At 66.4% G+C, this 13,684-nt stretch overlaps 1 protein-coding gene across 2 annotated transcripts in view; it reads left to right on the forward strand.

The window, feature by feature from the left end:
* The window catches only part of RARA (retinoic acid receptor alpha), a 65,010-nt gene that overhangs the window by 7,866 nt on the left and 43,460 nt on the right, over window positions 1–13,684 (forward strand). Inside the window, exon 1 of one of the 2 annotated variants that reach the window (XM_073325659.1) lies at window positions 6,113–6,197. The exons of the other annotated variant lie outside the window; for it this stretch is intronic. The gene's annotated coding sequence lies outside the window, so the exon portion shown is untranslated. Of the gene's footprint in view, window positions 1–6,112; window positions 6,198–13,684 lie in introns of those variants that run through there. 2 annotated transcript variants of the gene reach the window in all.

Genomic DNA, 13,684 nt, shown 5'->3' on the forward strand with positions numbered 1-13,684 from the left:
GGCACAGGGCATGGCATTGTCCGGGCGTTGGCATGGACGGGTGCAGGCATGGTGTTGCCATGGCATAGACAAGGCAGAGTGTCGGCACCGATGCCCGTATCAGGGCTGGGTGTGGCTGGCGTGGGTGTGGCCAATGGAGCCTGTGAACTCCTTGGGGTGGGGTGGAGTGGGGGGCTACGGCTCACCCTGGGGGTCCCCCAGAGCAGCATGTCAGGGTCCCAGATCGATTCCTCACTCTCCAGATCCCGTGGGCCTTTGTCCCAGATGTGGGTGGGGGGAGCCTGGTGTACGGGGGCGGGCAGGGGGATGGCACTGGGGGAAGCCAGGCACATGCGGGGTGGCACATAGGGGAAGGATGCTGGCACATGGGGGAGCTGGGCACTAGGGGGTGGCACACAGGGGGAGGAGGCTGGCCTATGGGGATGCAGGCACCGGGGGGCTGACACCAGGGGGACGTGGGCACCGGGGTGGGGGGGCGTGCATGCTGGGCCACGGGAGGCGGATTTGTCATCTCCACGGCCCTTCAGATCCCACTTTCTGCCGCAGTGGATGAAAAATCGATGGCGCAAATTGATTCACTCCTGGCGGCGCCGGAGCCTCCTGCCAGAGCCGTTAATCACCGGCCGCGGGGGGGCTGGGCTGCCCGCGCTAACGGATCCCGCGGGGGGTGACTGAACACAGCGGGATACCTTATTCCCCTGGCTGCCCCCAGCTCTGGGGAGAGGGGAACCCCCAGCCTCAGTGATGGCTCCCAGGCCCCAGGGCAGGCTGCTGCAGGGACACCCCCAGCCCAGCCCCCCCCAGGAATCCCAGCACAGCCATTTCAGAATAGACAGAGCCCGGGGCTGGGCTAGCAGCAGGTTGAGAGTGAAGGGCACCGGCAGAGCTGCCAAGGGAACATGGTGGCGGCTTGGCCCCAGCCAGGAGTCGGGGAGGCTTCGGGGAGGACAGGCCGTGTCTGGGCAGGATGTGGGGTACTGAGCATGACATGTGTGCAACTGGACATATGTATTAGTGTGATTGCACACACGTGTGCATGGATGGGGCAGGTGTGCGTTCACTAGTGTGCATGGGGGGGACGTGCCTGGCTCCATGCGCACACACCCGAGCCCTCTTCCACACACGTGTGCACATGCCTGAGACCGCTTCCACACGTGTGTGCACATGTGGCTGGGCATCGCAGGACCTTCCCTCCCTTCTGAGTTTCTCCAGGCTGCTGTCTGGGTTGCGGGGAGCAAAGTCCAGGGACCCCCCTTCCCCACAGGTTCCGACAGCTCCTTCCCCGGCTGCGGCTGTGCTGGGGGCTCCGGTGCTCCGTCCCCACCCCAGCACGGCCTGTCCTCCTTTGCACTCTCCTTACATAAGCCCACACGTGGCCGTCACTGGCTGCACCCAGATTCCATCTGACAGGGAGCGTTTTCCACACGGCTGGGCTTCTGCCGGGCACCGGAGCTGTGGGCGCGGGGGGGGGGACGACCCCGCATGACCCTGTTGAGTGTGGCCCTGGCCAGTCCTGCGCCAAGAAGGAGCCATGGGGTGAGGGTGGGGGGGGGAGCTTCGCGTGTGATCTGTGTGTGAGATGGCGGTGCCCAGCTGGGGGGTGACCTGGGGAATGGGGGAGGAGGAAGGGATGGGATGGAGCAGAGCTGGAGCAGGGAGCCCAGGGTTGGGATCATGGGGGGCTGCAGGTCGGGAGTGAGGGGCACGGGGGAGGGCCCTGCTCTGCCAATCTCAAGGGATGTGTCAGGAGCAGCTGCGGCTTCTTGCCGCCCGGACGGGAGCTGGGCCTGTCCCGAGCTGTGGGCCCCGGCTGTGTCTGAAACGGGCCAGTCTGCCTGGCACCTGGCCCCCTGGCCTGACGCCCCAAGCTCCAGGTGCCCTCAGGACCATGGGTTCGCGGGGCAGGGCCTGTCCCCTGCTGTGTGTGCAGCGCCTGGCACCATGGGGGATCCAGGTCGGGGCCTGGGCAGCCCCCGGCACGATGGTGGGGGGACCACTGGGGGTAATGGGGCAGCTGGTAGGACACTGGGAAATCGCCCCCCTGCCCCATCACCTGGGTTAATAGCGGGGGGGGGGAGTTGCTTCTCTTTGTGTTTTCCCTTTTGGCTCCATTCCTGCCCCCTGGTGGTTGTGAGGCACGGATGCCATGTGTGCCCCCCAGGTTGGGGGGAGCCAGGACTTGGGGGGTGACAGGGAATGGCCTGTGGCCGTGCAGGTGGCTGCTGGATTTGGGGGGATCCTTTCCACCCCCGTAAAAATGCCAGTTGCCAAACCCCCCCCCCCCCCGACCTCCCCCAGGGCCCCAGAAGGTGGGAAGTGCAGGGCTAGTGGGATCCATGCTGGGCATGGCCCCAGCTCTGTGCCCCTCCTCCGGACCAGCGCGGGGGGAGGGTGGCGCCCTGCGCCAGCTGTAACCGTTGGCATCTGACGGCGTCTACCTGGCTGCACCTGGGCCATGGTACAACCCTGGGTTCCTCCCCTAACCCAAGCTCTGCCGGTGCCCCTCACTCCCAACCCGCAGCCCCCTGTGGCTGCTGGGGGGAGCTTGCAGTGCAGTGGGGGTGGCTGCGTGCGTGGGGTCCTGGGGCGTGTCCCCCAGCAGCGGGAGGGAGTTGGGGCGCCCAGGCCTCACTTGGGCCGGCTCCCTGGGCTGCGTGTTCGTGCTTTGTCCCGCTCCAGCTGGCTGTCAATCCCTCCCAGCTGGTGTGGGGGACTCCGGGCCAAACTCGCTGGGCCGGGGCCAGGTGTGTCCCTCTGCCCCCTGCTGGCACTGACTGGCCTCGCTGCCAGGCTCCGTGCCCGCCCCCGGCCCAGCGGCTGGAGCCCACCCAGAGATGCCGGGGGCCTGAGCTCCTGGGGCCGTGGGGGGCGCTTGCCCAGGGACTCGTTCAGGAACTGACCCACGGCCGTGCCCGGGGTCTGTGTGGCACGTGGCCTGGATTCCCACGGGGGGCTGCGGGCCGGGATTGCTGAGGGGGGCGGGGGCGGCTGGCGCGGGAGCTGCCGGGGCTGCCTCACATCTGGGAGTGATCTGGGACATTCCTGCAGGCTGAGCGCATGCAGCGGTGCAGCGCCCGGGCAGCTCCCAGCACAGTGCGGGCGGGTCACCTCGACAATAGGGACCCCCCGCCGTGTCTCCCCACCCCCCCACATGGAGCCAGCGCCTTCCAGGTCTTCACTGTGTCGGGGGGCCATGGGACCTTGTGCCTCGGTTCCTGGGGGCTGCGCTGCCGCTGTACAGTTCCCCTGCCCTGAACGGACTCAGGCTCCATCGCCCTCCCCCCTGGGGAAACTGAGGCACGGAGACCCAGGTGCCCAAAGTCAAGCAGTGAGTCAGGAATGAACCCAGGCATCCGGGTGCCTGGCTCCCCCCGCTTCTACCCCCCGCGACCTGTGTCCAGGTGACTCCCAGCCGGGGCCATTCTCCACAGAGCCTCCCAAACTCGTCCCACTGGGTGTTACCCAGCACTGCACCCCATGGACCCCCCCCCCCGACAGGAGCAGTGCAAGACGCAGCAGGGGTCCTAATGCACACGCATGTGCACCGGTGTGAGCGCATACACGGACATGCGTGTGTTTGCATGCAGGCATACGGGAGCAGGTTCATGTGCACACGTGCACAAACACACGCACATTTGCACACACGTGCACACGCACAGGTTTGTGACTTGGTCTGCTGGTGCCTTTTTCATCTCAGTTGAATGAAATCATCTCCCCCCAATCTCGCTGCCCCAGGCCGTGCTCGGCAGGGGTGCAGGGTCAAGCAGTTAGAGCAGGGGGATGCTAGATAGGCCCTCGGGTTCTGTTCCAGCCCCGTCCTCAACTCGGCGTGTGACTGCCCTGCTCCATGCCTCAGTTTCCCCCGCTCTGTGAAAAGGCTCCTGTGATCCCAGCCTGTGGGGCGAGGGATGTTGCTGGTGTCTCCGACACACGCTGGGGTTTGGGGGTCCCTGGGGGGCTGTTGCTGGTTGTGTGCAATGAAGCAGTCTCATGACAGAATGGTCGGGTTCGAGTTCCGATTGCAAAGTATCCGGGGGGGGGAGGGGTGTGACTTAGATGTGAGCAGGAAGCCTGGGGGGTCTGGGTGAATTGCTGGGGTGTGGGGCCCAACTCCAGACCGCTGGATGCCCGGCCCCCTCACCGGGCAGGTTAAAAGGCTCCAGGAGGTTTCATTTGTAGGAACTGATCAATCTGTCACCCTGGGAGTGAGGGCGGTGGGCTCAGGCCCTGGGGTCGTGACTCCAAGCACCTCCGGCCTCTCTGGGGTGGCGGGTCCGGTGCAGCAGGAAGGAGGCTGGTGCTGGCAGCTGGGTCCCGGCCTTGGTGAGAGTGCTGGCATCTGCCCTGCCCCACGGGTGGCACCATAATGCACAGAACTGCCACGTCCCGCCCTCCCCTGGCTCTGGGGGCCTGGTAGGAAGGTTGCCCCACACATCTCGTACCATGGCAGCCAGCATTCTGGCATGTCCTGACAGTAGAGAGCCCGACTGCACCCCAAATGAGGGTCTTTTTATGTTGTCTGTGTGTGTGTGCGGGGGGGGTTCACTCACCAGTCAGTGAAATGCAGCCAGCTCTGGGGTGGAAAGTGGCTGCTGTGTAACAGCTGCGTGGTGCTGGCTTAGGGCCGAGTGTGGGAGGCAGCAGAACCGGCTGGGGGAGTTCAGGGAGAGGGCTGATCTGAACCAGGGCCAACGCCCTGACTCGTGTGAACATGCCAGGGGAGCTGCCATCGTGTCACACGGCTGGCACCTTGCTCTCGTCTGACGTCTTGGGCTCCAGGGGCCGGGACCCCTGCAACATGCTGCCAGGGCAGCCTGATTCCCCTCCCCCAGCATGGAGCCAGCCAGGGTCCGAGATGCAGGGGCTGCAGACCCCAGGGATGCCCAAACTGAGGCCGGGGGGTCCTTCGGCCTTTGCTCCCCACGTGGGATGAGCTAGAGGTGGGCAGCCATGAGCCGGAAGTGAGCTTCACCCAGCCCCCCTGCCTTGGGGGGAGCTCCCAGCAGAGGCAGCCCATAAATCAGGGCCTGCTCCTCGAAGCCCTCCCCCTCTCCTGCTCGGATGCGTTTCCGATCCCTGGCCAGCCATTAAGATCCGAGAACAGTGCATCTTGCACTCCGCCCCGGGGGGCACAGCCAGCCCCAGGCAGCCCCAGGACAGGGTGGGGGGGCTCCCCGGCAGAGCGGCTGGCTCTGGGGCCGGCCTGGCGGGAGGGAACCCATTGGATTCTTTTCTTCTTTCCCCTTTCTGAGTGAGACAAATTCCCAGGCTGTCCGGCGCTGGCATAAGTCATTAATTCAGCCCCAGCCAGGCCTGGAGTTGTGCAGGGTCCGACGGCCGGCAGGCGCGTGCTGCAGCCGAGAGCGACCGCTCTGTGGTTTGCGTCTCGCTCGGCTCCGCGCTCGCTGTGGGCCTTTGCTCGGCAGCTGCGTGCACTGAGCAGGGCCCAGCGACTTCCTCAGGCCGACGGGGGCCAGGGTCGGTAACAAGACTCGGCGCTTCGCGATCGCTCGCGTGACTCTCCGGTAGCTCGACGCTGGGCGTTCGGGGCCCCAGCTCGGAAAATCCCAGGGCCACGGGATGCTGCGGAGTAGCTGCCTGTCCATCTATCTGTCTGTCCGTCCATCTATCTGCCTGTCCGTCTGCCTGTCCGTCTGTCTAGCCATCTGTCCGTCTATCTGTCCATCTCCGCACACTGCAGCTCTCTCTGTGAATCCGGCGGTGGGATTTTCACTGGGGTTTCCTGCCATCTTGGCTACCCAGGCTAGCGCCCGCCAGCTCCTCTCCCCACACACCACCCCCTGGCATGGCTGGGGAGAGGGGAAACTGAGGCAGGGGCAGGGACTTGCCCACGGGCACGCAGGGCGGTCAGGGGCGGAGCTGTGGGTAGAACCCAGGAGTCCTGGCTTCCTGCCCGGCCCCCTACAGGCCCCGCCCCGCTCGCCCCCCCACCAAGGCGGGGCCCCTGTCCCTTTAAGAGCCCTCTCCCTCCCCCAACCCGCCAGGCACTTCAAAGGGCTGCTCCGGAGCCGCCGCCCCGCCCCCCGCGCGCCATTGGCCGGCTGGCGCAGGGGGCGTGGCCCGGCCGCTCCCCTCCCCCCGCCCCGTGTAAAGTTTCCCCGAGCACATGACCGGCCATGGCCGCCGAGCGCTGAGCGCGCGCCTGGCCCCGCGCAACGTTCCACCGCCCGGCCCAGGTACCGCCCGCAGCGGCGCGGGGGGCTGCGTGCGCTGGGGGGGCTGCGGGGCGGGGGGGTACGGGGTGCTGCCGGGGTGTTTGGGGGCTCTGGGGGTGTTCTCGGGGGGCTGGGGGTGCTTTCGGGGCGGGGGCGCTGCGGGGCGGGGGCGTTTGGGGGGGTGGGGAGTCTGGGGGTGCTCGGTGTGTTTGCGGGGCGGGGGTGCTGTGGGGCGGGGGCGTTTGGGGGGGGTGGGGAGTCTGGGGGTGCTCGGTGTGTTTGCGGGGCGGGGGTGCTGCGGGGCGGGGGTGTTTGGGGGGTGGGGAGTCTGGGGGTGCTCGGTGTGTTTGCGGGGCGGGGGTGCTGCGGGGCGGGGGTGTTTGGGGGGGTGGGGAGTCTGGGGGTATTAGGTGTACTTGCGGAGAAGGGGGATTGGGGGGTCTCCTTCCGCCCGCTCCCCCCCCCCCCGACGGCAGCGCCCGTTGCAGGCCCCTGTCTCTCGCTGATCTCCCCCCGGCCCCTAGTAAGCTTGTGTCGAGGGGCGGGGATCCTGCCGTGCCCGGTACCCCGGGGGCTGTGGGGTACTTCGATGCCTCTGAGCTAGAACAGCTGGGGGGTGGGGGGGCAGATCCTTTTCTTCTCTCCCCTCCCCTCCCCTCCCCAGCTGGAAATGTCTGAACCCAACTGTTGCAGAAGTTGCTCCAGGCTGGGAGCATTCCCAGCTGTCACCGGATCCGCCCCCAGCTCCGTCCCTGCCAAGGGGTAACCGCCCCAGGGCAGCTTCCAGGCCAGGCTGGGGAGTGCGTCCTTTGCCCAGGGACCACTGGTAACCTCTGGCTTCCTTCCTCGCCTGCACCTTGCTCGAGCTGTGTCCTCGTTTGGGAGAGAACTGGGGCCTTTTGTGGGGAATCCCCGTTGCTCCCAGACGGTCCAGGGGCGCCGGGGTGAGCGGGTGGGCGTGGGTTTGGCCAGCTGGCTCGCCCTGCTGCGCTGAGCGCTTTCACACACAGCTTTTCACTCCTTCAGATTTGTTTGCCAGGCCCCATCCGGAGAGCACTGGGCTGCTTCCCCTTTAGCTGGTGTTATCTGAGGCGAAGTGGTGGGTAGTTGCTGTGCTCTGGCCTTTCCAGGGGCCCGTGCTGGTGCCGTGCCAGGGGGCCGCCTGCTTTGGAAGATTTCAAAAAGACACTTTCGTTTGTGTGTCACTTTCCCCGGCCTGGCGCGATCTTTAAAGGGCTCGACGCGGCTTCCGAAAGGCGTCTGCACGGCGACGAGCATGGGGCCCCGGCCCGCTCCCTTCCCCCGTGTGCCGTGATCCATCAACAGGTGTCCTGCAGCCGGGCCTGGGGCCTGGACTTGGGAACAGCCGTGGGTGGGGGTGAGAGAACCGGGGCAGCGAACCCAGCCCGTGGGTCAGGGTAAGAGGATCTGTCCAGGCTGTGGTTTTGCAGCATCTGGGGGTGCGGGTCTGAACTCGGAGCTGCGTGTGTTGCGGGGACCGGTGCGTGGCGCTCGGCCGGGGCTGGGGGCTGGTGTCGGGCACCCCCTGCTGGGACACCGCATTTGGCTTGACAGTTACCGCAAGACTGTTGGGATGCATCGTTCGGCTCTGCGGCGTGGACAACGCCCTCGGAGCTGCGGGACCTGAGGCCATGCGGAGGTCTCGGCTGGGGGGCCGGTGTTGGGCACTCCCTGCCGGGACCCGCGTTTGGCTTGGCCGTTACCATAAGCCCGGTGTCGGGCGCGGGCCATGCGCTCGGAGCTGCGCGGTTAGGCCGGTTCCTGCCCCAGGAGCGGGATGTCCGAATGCCCCAGGCAGTGGCATGGGCTGGTCCGGGCGCTCCCTGCCGTGTCTCTGCTCTCCGGCGCGGCACCGGGGGGCTGATGGTGGCCACCTTCCCGCTGGTGGGGGGTTGCGCTACGCCTGCTCTCGTTGTCCTGCTGCGGTCGGGGGGCGGGGGCGGGGTGGTTCCTGGCATGGCTCAGGACTGGAGGAGGTGATCCTCCAAGGAGGAAGTCCTCTCTTTGCCGACAGACAACCCGCTGGCACAGCTTCACACCTGGCACCCTCCCTTAGTTCCCTCCCATGGGGGGGCGGGGGGGAGTGTTTGCGTCACTCGTGGGCCGCTGCAGCAGGTCCGTTCCTGTGTGGCAGAAGCCGGGAGCCTGGCCTGGGGCTGGGGGGAGCCCTTGTGTGTTACCTGCGTCCTGGTCTCTGTCTGTCTGGCGCGCTGCTGAGAACAGCAAATTCGTCGCCGCACTCGAGGTGTGAGCATGGCGCTCTCCAGCCCGGGGGGGTGGGTCCCGGGCAACGCCAGTGCAGTGGGTGTCCTCCCCCTGCCCTGTGGAGCCTGCAGCCCCCTGGACGGACAGTGCTGGGACCCTGGGTAGGTGTGAACTAGCCCGCTGCGTTTCCGTGGCCACAGCACCTCTTGGCAGAACAGCAGAGGCTGCTGTGGCCTTACCCTGCCCGGTAGGTGCCGACTCCCTGGGCCGCAGGGAGGGTGGATCTGAGTGAGCATCCCCTGTGGTGAGACCCCTGTGCCACTTCCTCGAGCGAGGGTCTCCACGCACTTTCCAACAAGCCCCAGTGCGATCTCTGCTGTGCTGATGGGGAAACTGAGGCATGGGGGGGGAGAGAATTCCCTTAAGTCCTGTAGTGCTGGGAACAGAACCCAGATGCCCTGGCCATTAGACCCTGGACCTTTTCAGATTCCTGCGTGTGCATGGGAGCATGGATGGTATTTACTGAGCTCTCGGAGTGAGGGAGCAGAGGGCCCCTCTGCTCTTTCTCTTCATTTATTTTCCGTGACCCCTGAATGCCCAGGTGCTAGTGAGCTGCGGATCTTGGCTCGTAGCACAACGGGGTCTGTGATAGCCGCGGCCCAGATAATAAATCGTTGTTGTGGTCTTTGTGTGGATGCTCCTGGCCAAAGAGGAAGGGGGCTGGACACACTGGGATTGACTGAATATGTCTTGCCAAAGTGATCAGCAGTGACGTCGTTATTGTCAACATCAGGGTTGTCGTTAGGTTTCAGAGTCAACCACCAGCTGGGATGAAGAGGGGCGTGAGCCCTGGAGCGATTTGCTCAGGCTGTCTGCAGACTCAAGTGTGGCATTAGTCCCCGTAGTCCGTGTTCTGTTCATCGTCTGTCCCTGGCTCCCACCCAGCGGCTGCCTGGCAGGACCCTCCCCTGCAGGGTGAGCCTGGAGCTGGGAATGGCACCGTGCCCCATTCCTGACTCGGGGCTCTCATGGGGGCTCCCCCTGCCAGGGAGGGGGCTGTCACTCCCGGCAGCAGCCCTTCCTGCCCTTGGAGGGGCAGCTGGACCGATGGCTGTCTGGCCTGCTTCCTCTGTATGCAGGGGGGTATGTCCATGTGCTGCTGGCACTGTGCTCTGCCCCAGAAGTGGCTGCATTCTGGGAGGGGATGGGAAGAGAAGTGCTCCCAGTGGGATATAAATGCAGTTTGTTTTGGGCGGGATGGGGGCTGGAGAGAAGACCCTGCTTTTCCCAGCCCCCCTGGGCTCTGTGCCAGCCCTGCCCCAAATCCATTGCCTGGGGTAGCCCCGTGGGCCGGGGCAGCGGTGGCGAGGGTGGGCCTGGTGCCTGCCCAGTGCCAGTCCCGACACTACAGACGAGCGTGTGGAGTCATGAGTCTGGGCTGCGGGTGCCTGGCCACGCTCCAAGCAGGGGCCTTGGGGGAAGGTGCTGAACTGCCGGGGGAACCAGCCGGGACCCTCCTGCCTGCCTTGTCCCTCCTCCAACACGCACCCACCCCAGCACTCCATGGGGCTGGGACAGCCGGGGGCTGCGGGTTGGGAGTGAGGGGCACCGGCGGGGCTGCGTGCAGGTGGGGGGCCCAGCCCCAGGTGGCTGGGACAGAGTCCAAGCGTCTCTTGCCGGGCTGAGGATGCAGTGAAGTGACCCCCACGTGCCCCTCTGGTGGACAGGTAGCACTGGCCCGGGGTTGGGGTCGGAGCCTCAGTAGATTGCCATGGGGTGGGGGTCTAGGCAGCCAATTTTCACCCTGTCCCCTCTGCCCTCCCGGGGAGGCATTGGGGTCTCTGTTCTGGCAGGACACTGGGGAAAGGGACTGCTGAGTGTTTCTCTCCTCCCCACCCCCCAGCTCTGTGGCCGGGTATCCCCCATGTCTTTGAGGAGGTGGAGCTCTGACTCCGCTGGCTGGGCCGGGGGAGAGGGGCTCTCTTTGGGGGTGCCCGGTCCCCACCCAGCACTGGCCGCAGCTTGGTTCACACCTGGCTCCGGTAATCCCTCGATCTGCTCTGAGAGGATTTCCGAGATAAGGCTGTTAAGCTGCCCCCCGCCCCCCTCGCTGCCTCTCTTCTCCCCCCCCCCCCCCAGAAGACTGGCTTTAAGCCAGGGGTTTGCGCCCCTCTGCCGCATGCCTGCTCCACGCCATAGGAACGGCTCCTCCCCGTGCTATGGGCGGGGGTCTGCGGGGCAGCAGGGAGCCCCAGCACCTCATTGGTGGAGGTGAGAATGGACGTCATCCACCAGGGCCCCCTCTAGCCCGGCATCCCATCTGGCAGCCGCTGGCTTGCCCTGCCTGTGGGAAGTGCCACCCCATATCCTACTGGACTGGGGCTGGCTCTGGCTGTCATGGGGGAGGTGGGTTCCTGGGATCCGCTGCCGCCTTCTGCAGGGCCAGGCCTCCCCAGTCCCGTCAGGTTCTAGCAGCGGGGAGTTCCACGGGGTAACTGAGGGTTGAGCTGCCTTTTGGTTTGATGGGTGTCCCGTTGCTCTAGGGCCCAGCAGCGGCGCATGTCTGTCCCCTGAGGGTCTGGACCCTCCGTCTGCTCCTCCTCTGCCCGCCCCGCTCTCAGGTTCGGCTGGGGGCGCTCTCCGCGGGCATAACACCAGGGCTCAGCGCCCCGTCCCCGTCATACCGTCCAGCTCAGCCACACTCGGGAAGCCGGCCGCTGTGGCTTAGCCCTGCCCGGAGCCGTCAGCTGGCCGGGCAGCCGGCGTTCAGGTCGGGACTGGCCAGTGTCCCCGGCATTGGAAAGGGCCCGGCTGGAGCTGTCTGGCACTGCCTTCCCCCGGGCTGCACCGCTGGTGTCTCCAGACCCTGTGCTGGCTTGGCTCCACTCTATTTATAACCAGCTATTTCACTTCCCCCTGCTCCCTGCCTTGGCCTGGCCCCCGACCTCTCCCCGGCCTGACGGCCAGCCCTGGGCAAGGGCAGGTGGGGAGCCAGGACTCCTGGGTTCTCTGCCGGCTCTGGGAGGGGAGTGGTGACTAGTGGGTAGAGCAGGGGGGTGCCACCATATGCCTTAATTTACCTGTAGAACGGGGCTGACAGTGGCCCCGTGTTGTGGGGGTTGAGTGGAGGTGCCGGGCGTTTTGATGCCAGGCCGTGCCCGGGGACGCTCCCTGCCCTGCTGACCCTGTGCTGGGCTGGGTTCCCCCTCCTGTGACTCTCTGCCCGGATGGAGCAGGGGGGGCCATGTCCCCAGGGCTGCCTGTGATCCCTTCTGGAGCAGAGCCCAGGCCGGGTTCGTCCAGGGGCTCTGCCTAGACCTTTCCCCCTTGTGGGCTGGGGGGCTGGCTAGCAGCAGCCATGGGCATGGTCTCCCCCCCCCCCATGGAGCAGGTGGGGTTGTGCCAGCTGGAGTTGCCCTGGCAGGAGGTGCGGCCGCCCCAGGATTGGGGCTGAAGTAATGACGCTGCCGGCCACTGCGCCTGCCTCCGGGTGTGAACACATCGAGATGACAAATGTGCTGATTAAAGAAAATGGGTTAATCTCTCCCCGCCGCAGGAGGTGGCTTAGTGTGGGGGCGGGAGAATAAATAAAAGTGTTTTAACCCCTTGCATGGAGCTGGGCTGGGGCGGGGGAGCCCCAGGCTTTGCTGCAGGCTTGCTGTGTCACCTTGGGCAAGTCACTGAATTGCTCTGTGCCTCAGTGTCCCCGTCCCCCCCCGTTTGCAATGGGGATCATGGCCCCGCCTGGCTGGTGAGCTCTCTGGCCCAGGGGCACTCGCGCCCTGTGCAAGGCCTGGCGCAATGGGCCCCAGGTTGGGAGCTCCCAGGACCCCGTGGGCAGTGCCCGGGCAGGCTCCCCCAGCCACAGGAGCTGATTGGCAGCTGGGTTTGTTTGCTCTGTTTCTCCTTTTCCGCCCCGGGGCGTCCCTGGATCTACGTTAGCCACTGCTGTGGGGCTGGGGTCCAGCGGGGGTGGGGAGCGCGGGGGCTGCATCCAGATCGCTGGCGCTGAGAATCCCACCCCCCAGCTTGGCTGGAGACCCTTGTCCCCCCACTTTGCATTGGGGCTCCTGCCCAGCTCACTGAATGAGCAGGGCTGGCATGGGACCAGGGCAGCGTGTCCGGTGTCTGTGCTGCGGGGCTTGGCCTGCTGGCCCCCCATGCTGCAGCTGATGGATGGATGCTAGCTTGCCGGGCTGTCGCTTGCCCTCTGCCAGCCTAGGGTCCCTGCGAGGGGAAGGCTGGGCAGGGACTTGGGAGATGGGGCAGGGGGGCAGTTCCCAGCTCTGCCTCGCCCTCCCTGTCTGACCAAAGGCGTGGTGGGTCGCGTCTGGCCGTCGCGTGCTGCGGCGATGCCAGCTGGGTGAGTATGGGCATGCTCGGCCGTGGGAGGAGATGGCTGGCAGAGCTGGGAAGGGAACCCAGGAGTCCTGCCCTCTCCAGGGGCCGTGGGTCCCTGACCCAGTCATCGAGCGGGAGCCGGGCCTGGTGTGCTGGGGGGGCCGCAGGCTGAGGGACGGGGCAAAGCAGGGTCTGCCTTGTGCCTGGGGTGCAGAGCTGCTGTTTGCTCCTCCCTCAAGCTGGGTGCGAATGGTGGTTTCCCCCCCCCCGGCCCGTTGCGCCAGGCTGCGGAGACCCCAGCCCGGGGCCCCCATGGGAAATGCAGCAGCAGCCCAAGCCGGGACATGGGGTAGGGCCCCCCCCCCCCCCCCAGTTTCGGAGTCTTTGGTATTTGTCGTATTCTGGTATGACCTGGAGGGCCCTGGCCCCAGAGGTCGGGATCCTGCGTCCCTCAGGCCCCAGCCTTGCAGGGAACCGTCCACACGGCCCAGCCCCGACCCTCGTCTGGGGGAGATTGGGGGCGCTGGGCTTGTGTGGGCAGCAAACCCAGCCGGGGTGACGCTGCACCGAGCTGCCCCCCAGCCCAGTGTCCCCTGAGAAGGGGCCTTGGGTAGGGCTTAGCGGGGGGGGGTCAGTAACTCTCCGATTTAAAACCACAGATTCGGAGCCCGGACAAGTGATTCCAAGGGCCAGGCGAGAAGGGGCAGCTGCAGGGCTGCTCCCCTCTCCCGCCCCCCAGCCTGCAGCCCTCTGCTAGCCCAGCCCTGGGCCCCCTCAGCTCTCCGGTGCCCCTCACTCCTGAAGCGCAGCCCCCTGCCGGCCCAGCCGAGGCTGGGAGCTCTGGCTGGGCCCCACACGGTTCCTCTGCCTTGGGCCAGAGCAGTGGCTGTAGCTGCTGGCGGGGGCAGCACCTGTCGCTGGAGAAGAATGGGGCGCTGGGG

Source organism: Lepidochelys kempii, chromosome 27, assembly GCF_965140285.1.
Source record: "Lepidochelys kempii isolate rLepKem1 chromosome 27, rLepKem1.hap1, whole genome shotgun sequence".
Lineage (NCBI taxonomy): Eukaryota > Metazoa > Chordata > Testudines > Cheloniidae > Lepidochelys > Lepidochelys kempii.